Genomic DNA, 6,885 nt, shown 5'->3' with positions numbered 1-6,885 from the left:
CCAGTCACATTAACTAGACTGTGTAATGTGTAACTAACTAGTAATAACAGTGTCCAAAGTTGAAGCACCAGTGAATGAATGATCCCAAAGTGCAACCTTTGACACAAATACACACTCTAGGCCAGTGGATCCCCAATAAGACACACTTTACGGATCGTCATCAGACTGAGGAATAGTTTTACTGGTTTTCTGTTTCTTGATTTTAACCCCATGAGAAGAGAAACAACTCTTTGAGAACTCTGCAGTATATAAAGGAAGTCAGCTATTCTTTAACTACACCATAATATTATTCAACTATTTGTACAGAACTACATCAAACAGCAAACATCCTCTCAAATGTGGTTCCTGCTGACAAAATCTTATCTAAAGTTGGTCTGTGGCCTGTCTGTCTAGGGAGGAAAAAGCAGAAGATATTTGGGCAAACCTACAACAGACCATGCTGGGGTCATTAGCAAAATAAACAAATAAATAAACAACAGAGTTAAACAACTAGTGTAAATAAAGCTCAGGCCTGCCACTTAGTCAGTGCTGTGATAGCAGACAGATTGAGCAATTTCTAGACACATGTAAAGTAAATGCTGTCTAGCATATGTCTCACTTCTCATTCAGCAGTGCACTGAAACCACTGTGTTATGAAACATTATGACAATTAGTTAAATATCTTGTGACCAAAGGCATGATAGTGACATTACAGACGGGTAGGGAACTTGGAGGAGGTTACATTATCAGAATTATTGCATAAACTGCTGAATACAACCGAGGCAGTCAAAGTGCCTGGGTGAATTCAGTGTTGATGAAAACTGTGTGATCTGATCACGTCAGAGATACTGGTTAATATAGAACATCTGAACATAAATGATGGCCTCTGTTGCCTTGCTAAACATCTGAGGAAAATACTAACAGTTCCCACACGGCTATGTTGTTTACTCACAGTAAACTGCTGAATGCAAATGAGGCAATGGAGCTTTAAGCCCCAAAAATGGAAAAAAAAAGAGAGAGAAAGGGAGAGACAGAGCAAGAGAGAGAGAGAGAGCACTTCCACAACTCAATTCTGTAACTCCAAATTTCAATGAGCAAAATATATCTCAGTGCACACACACACACACACACACACACACACACACACACACAGATACATGCATGGTTAAATTGTATTTGGCCAATAAAGCACCACTGAATTTGAATTGAATCTGAAAATTCAAGAGAGAGAGAGAGAGAGAGAGAGAGAGAGAGAGAGAGAGACATTATAAGTGTGTTTGGAGCAAAAAAGAAACAGTGAATAGGCTAAATATTAGAGAAATTATGTTCTCAGTGGAAAAACTTGACACCCATCATTTCATCTGGAACAAACAACACAACACGCGTCCAGTTGCACAACAGATGCATCCCATCCCCTCCTGCCAAAGTTAAACATGTGTTTCAATTAAAACTATCTAGGAAATCTCTCTCTGTATCTTCCACTTGGAACACATCCTGTGCTCCTCCTTCTGAGGTCACTGACTACGTGCTCAAAAACAGGAAGTGTATGATTGAGTTATTTGGAGGCCTATCCTGAACAAGTCTGTATTTATGGCCACTGGGTTGATTAGTTCACATAGTGGACTTTTGCAACAACAAATATCACAGAAATTTCTGACATTTATCATCAGTAATTTCAAGGAAAAAGCTTTACTTTACCAATGAAGGAAGTTAGTTGCTAAATACTGTGCAGCTCAGGAGGAATTTGCATATCTTGTGTGGGAGTAGTGTAATGACCTGTGAGTGTGTTTGTACATTTGTGTATGAAGGGGTTTGGAGGTAGCAGATGGTGATGAGTTGGAGGATTATTTTTTTACAGAAGTGACCTGCGTAGGAAAGGGGAGGAAAAATATAGGGAAGGGAAACCTTCCTGAGCGTCAGTAACTTATCTTGTGACGCCTGCTGGGTATTGTTTCACTTGCTGTTTAGGAAGATTGAAAAAAAAAAAACTAACAAGGAGCTAAAAAATTAAATGTAAGAAATAATTTGTAACAGCCACATCACAAAAAAGTCCCTCAATCTCTTATTTCACTGCAGTTTGACTGTTGTGTACTTCCCGTAATTCATTTTGATTTAATTTTGTTACAAAGTTACAAAAAAATGCACAGCAGTGACATTATCGTTGTATTTATAGCAGAAAACAGGACAGGAAATTGTGTAAAAATGGATCCACATTCTTTGAACAGCAGGGACACGAACAGCAGGACAGTGGCCTTGCATCACCTCGACTTCTTTATTTGCTATGTTGGGACATGAAACTGAGTTTCATGCTTAACTCACATGAATCATTTATCTGTTCTCCCAACATGTGCCATATAAATTGGGTTAAAAATAATTGTTAATATTTGTAAATGGGACTAATATGACCACAGCCCTCTGGACACCAGTTTCTGTGAGAGCTCATGATAATAACAACAGCAGCCACAGGGTTATAACTGCCTGTTTACAGTCAAAGGTGAGAGGTCCCAGTGTGAATGTTGTGCTGAGATGAGGGGCCCTAGCCTGACACAGAAGTTGATGATATTGTTTATGTTTCTCTCATCTCTGTGCAGGATTAGAGCATGACATTTATCTAGTACACTCCTCCTCCTACAGACACACAAGTGGAGTAAAAACACATCAACATGAGTGGTATTATAAATCACAAATACTCCAGCAAATGTACTGCATTTAAAGTAGAAGTAAACAGTATTATTTATATTGACAATGGATCACATCACTACTTGTGAACAAGGTCGCTTGTAGTAGTGAATCCACAGACAATTATCATCCAGCTCTAGAGCTGCTCTCATCTCTATGCAGCATTTTAGTTTGTTTGTTTTTTAATGCTACTGTTGTGGTTGTTCAGCCTGAAACGTTTCTACTTTGTTTCACTCTCATTGCTCTCATCAATAGGCATCTGTTTTCAAATAAAAACAAGACTAAGTGACTACAGCCATGCTTGCAGCTCTCTGAGGCTACACTTGAACTAACATCAATGTACTGACACACTAACAAGGACAATGTTGACATGTTGATACTAGCCAGTTATGATTACCATGTCCACCATCTTATATTAGCATGTTGCTAGCATTTACTAATTAGCACTAAGTAAAAAATCAAGCTGAGGCTAATGCCATTAGATTTTCAGGTACTTAGTCATTAAACAAAGCATTGGACAAATTGAAACACTAATGGTGCTAGAGAAGTTTAGGCACCAGTCATTAAGATACATTGTCTTAAATTTTGTACAAAACCTTTTGGCAATCCATCTAAAAGTTTTCAAGATATTTCAGTGTGGATCATGCTGGTAGCATGAATAAAAACTTATTTTAAAAAACTTGTACATGCTACTTCCCCGGTGCCAAATGGCAAAAAGTTTAAGATTAAGATTTATCAGTTGAAGAACTAGATTTTTCACCCCAGAGTTGGTGGAGACCAAAAACAGAGCTAAAATGTAATTGAATATTGAACCTCAATTGCCAGGTGATCAGAAACATGACTCCAAATGAATGTTAATTTGCTTCATATCTGCCAGATGTGTAAAATCAGTTTTGCTGACAAGTCAACCAGTTGTTGATAAAATGGGTTATAATATATTGGCCTAAAAATCAGGTATTATTGGTTTGATACAAGATGGAAGGAGTCAATAATAACAAGACTCTACACCCATGCTAGCCTCTCTCTGTGCCTGTGAGCTAAATGTGAATATCAGCATGCTAACAGGCTCACATTGAAAATGCTAACATGGCTACAAAGTAGAGTTACAGTTGTTAAAACAAGAGTTAATTCTCTAAATCCAATGGGAGTCTTCTGCAGCAACATAAAAAAGAATACAATTCCAGGAAATTCTTAAAACTGTTTGATTTTTCAAAATAAAATCTTATCTTATCGAATCTTAGGCCTCAGTAGTAAAGGATGGAAATCTTTTGGACAGTACCTTTGTGTATCTTTAAAACAATGACCTCTCAGTATCAATGGAAAAAAAAAAGAAAGAAAAAAAAGCTCAAGTTCCTAAACTCTTTTGTCAAAAGCAGAAGACAAATGGTGAGGGAGTTCCTGGCAAAACATACTGGAAATATATTGTCAAGTGTCTTATTGTCAAATCAGCCTGTGCTTCCTTACACACACAGTTGGAGGATCTGTATAAAAGCCCCGAAGGTGTTTGCTTGTGAGTCAGAAAAAAGGGTTAAAAGTGAGGCCGACAAATGAGAGGGAGGTGTGAGAGTAAAGCGTCTTGACTGGATTTGTCTGGTTGAAGGCAGGCTGCATATTAACACAGTGGATTGCGACTGAATGAGGAATGCTTGTCTTTGTTGAAACCTTTGTGGTGATGTCATCAGTACTTTCCCAGGCACCACCTGGGCAGGATTCATAGGAGGGGCCAGGCAGTTTAAGGGCACGATCAGGCTGTTGTAATGTGGCCTGATTAGTCACCTGACTCTGTTTTTATAAAAGAGTTTTTCCAGAGAAGACAGGCCTCAGTCAGTAATGCCATGAAGATTAGCTGCCCAGAGAACTGTGTAAACACTGGCAAATCTGTGCGTTCATGTTAGCTCCATACAGGAATGTGTGTGGGTGTCAGTGTCTGCATGGTGTTGTATATACTGATTGAGGGGAGAAAATGGCGTGAATAAATAATAAGACAGATAAGTTTGAGTGAGTGGAAATGATTAAAGATAGAGACAGGGAGAAGTATTTGTATGTGTGTCTGTGTGTGTGTGGATAAAAAGTGAGAGACAGTGGTGAGAGAAATTCAACAGAAAGAAAGTGTGTTGGAAAAAGACAGTGAGTGGGAATTAAAGGAGGACTCGTGGCAGAACCCACAGTGCTGATGTTAGCTGTCTGATCCACTGAGAGACAGTTGGCAGCAGACTGTCTACCAGCCGCAAATGTACAGTAATTCAAAGCATGCGACGTGACGCCGTTCCCTGCAAAGTGGGGCTGCAGTCAAAACCCCCTCGCCACCCACCCACTCACACACACACACACACACACACACATACACACACATACACTGAAGCAAAAACCCTGTAAAAGTAACAAATGCACTGAGCGCTCAATTCCACGTGATGCAATTATTCACAGTTCCATAGCAAATTTGTGCTGAAGCTAATCTCATAACTAAATGGCGTGGCGCCTCTCGCAAGAACCAGATCTTCCAAACAACTGTAAGGAATTCAGCTTACTGGTGTCAGTAGCTCAGCTTTACTGCATCCAAAGTTTATAAGAAAAAGAGGTCAACAAAGTTAGTATGCAATTATCATAATACACTTGCAGTCAGTAGTGTGCAAATAGGATTTATTGCCTCAATCAATTAGTGTTTGGCAGCTACATAACTAAGCTTCTGTTTCAGAATATTCAGCACAGAGAAGTAGTTTGTTCTTGCCATCTGCACCAAGTTGGAGTTCAGAGTTGGAAGATTTGGGAGGCAGATTTTTTGCCTTGAAAATAAAGATGATGTTGCCATGGTAACATGGAAGAAACATATAAGAAACAACTCAGAGGGTTAAGATTAAGAGAAAAGAGGTGGAGAAATGAAACAAAAGGATAACAGTAAAGAGTTGGTGAAAGGAAAACAAGATTCCAGCTTTTGTAGGTTAGTTCTCATGAGCTTCACATGACTTGCATTTAGCCCTTCTTTTGCCTCCCCCCCTTGTGCTGAGTGCACCCCCACCCCCCCCTTTCCTCCGCCACTTCCCACCCCGCTCAGCCCCCCTTCCTCCTCCCCTCCCCGCTTCTCTCTGCGCAGCACATAGACTTCCTGTGTGTCCTGGCCTGAATGGTATGTGCATGGAGTGGGTGTCTGGGAGGCCTTTCATCCGGCATGGAAAGAAAAGAGAAATCAAGAGAGAGGGTGAAAAAAAAAAAGAAAGTGAGAGAAGAGAGTCATCTTTAATCCGTTTGAGTCAGAGCAGTTGTCCAGAGGCGAGTGGGGTGGGGCGTATTAGACGGGGTGAGAGGGCTGTGGTTGTGCCAGGGATGTGTGTGTAGCGTCTGGAGGGGAAGAGAGAGGTCTACTGAGAAAGCTTGCAGCCTGCCTGTTTGCCTTTCTGGGACAGATGACATCCGGCCAGGACATGGTTTGCATGGCTGAGTGACGATACTAAACTAGAGCAGGTAGAATAGATAAACATTAACTAAAGTATTCATGCTCTACTGTGGGAAAACTGGAAAGTATAAAGCAATTTGTTTTATGTAATTTGTAGAATTTGCAATAACAAAACAAGGATTGTGCTGCATACTGTAGCAGAATTGGAATGAGAATCTTGCTGCTCCTGCAGCCTCGTGGGTGAGCACTGAGCTGCATTTGGCGTTGTCAGACGGGGTGTAGCTGGCTGCTGAGTGCCAGGCCTGACTGGACCCTACCCACACTGTGAAGGGGCACGCATGCAAGTCTGTGTGACTACCTCATGTCATGGAAACAACCTACAGTTGCGTGTGTGTGCACATGCGCACACACAGAATGTCTAGACATGCCTAGACAAGATAACCTTTATTAGGAGGAAAGCATACAGTGCCATCTGCTGTTAGGGGTTCAGTTGTTGCCTTCAGCTGCTGCTGTCTTTATGCTCTGTGCACTGTATATGGTTGAACATAAATGTTTAATAATGTCAGGAAAATATCAAGCAGTTATTTATGATGCTGGTGGAATATTTTGTTTTATGTATGTATATAAAGTCATGCACAACCAGCACATAAAAGTCCTACTGTTATGCTGACTGTACTAAATTAACGCATCACACTGGGCACAGTGTCACATCTCGTCACCCTCTCTGCGGTCGCCCTGTCTTCAGCATACAGTACCTGCACTACCTGCTGCTTTAGCTGAAACACCACTCTGAGCTGCTGCGTGTGTGCTGCAGTTGAATTTTGATACACAAAACA

The sequence above is a fragment of the Lates calcarifer genome, linkage group LG9, assembly GCF_001640805.2.
Source record: "Lates calcarifer isolate ASB-BC8 linkage group LG9, TLL_Latcal_v3, whole genome shotgun sequence".
NCBI classification, from domain to species: Eukaryota; Metazoa; Chordata; class Actinopteri; family Centropomidae; genus Lates; species Lates calcarifer.
This window is presented reverse-complemented; position numbering follows the sequence as displayed.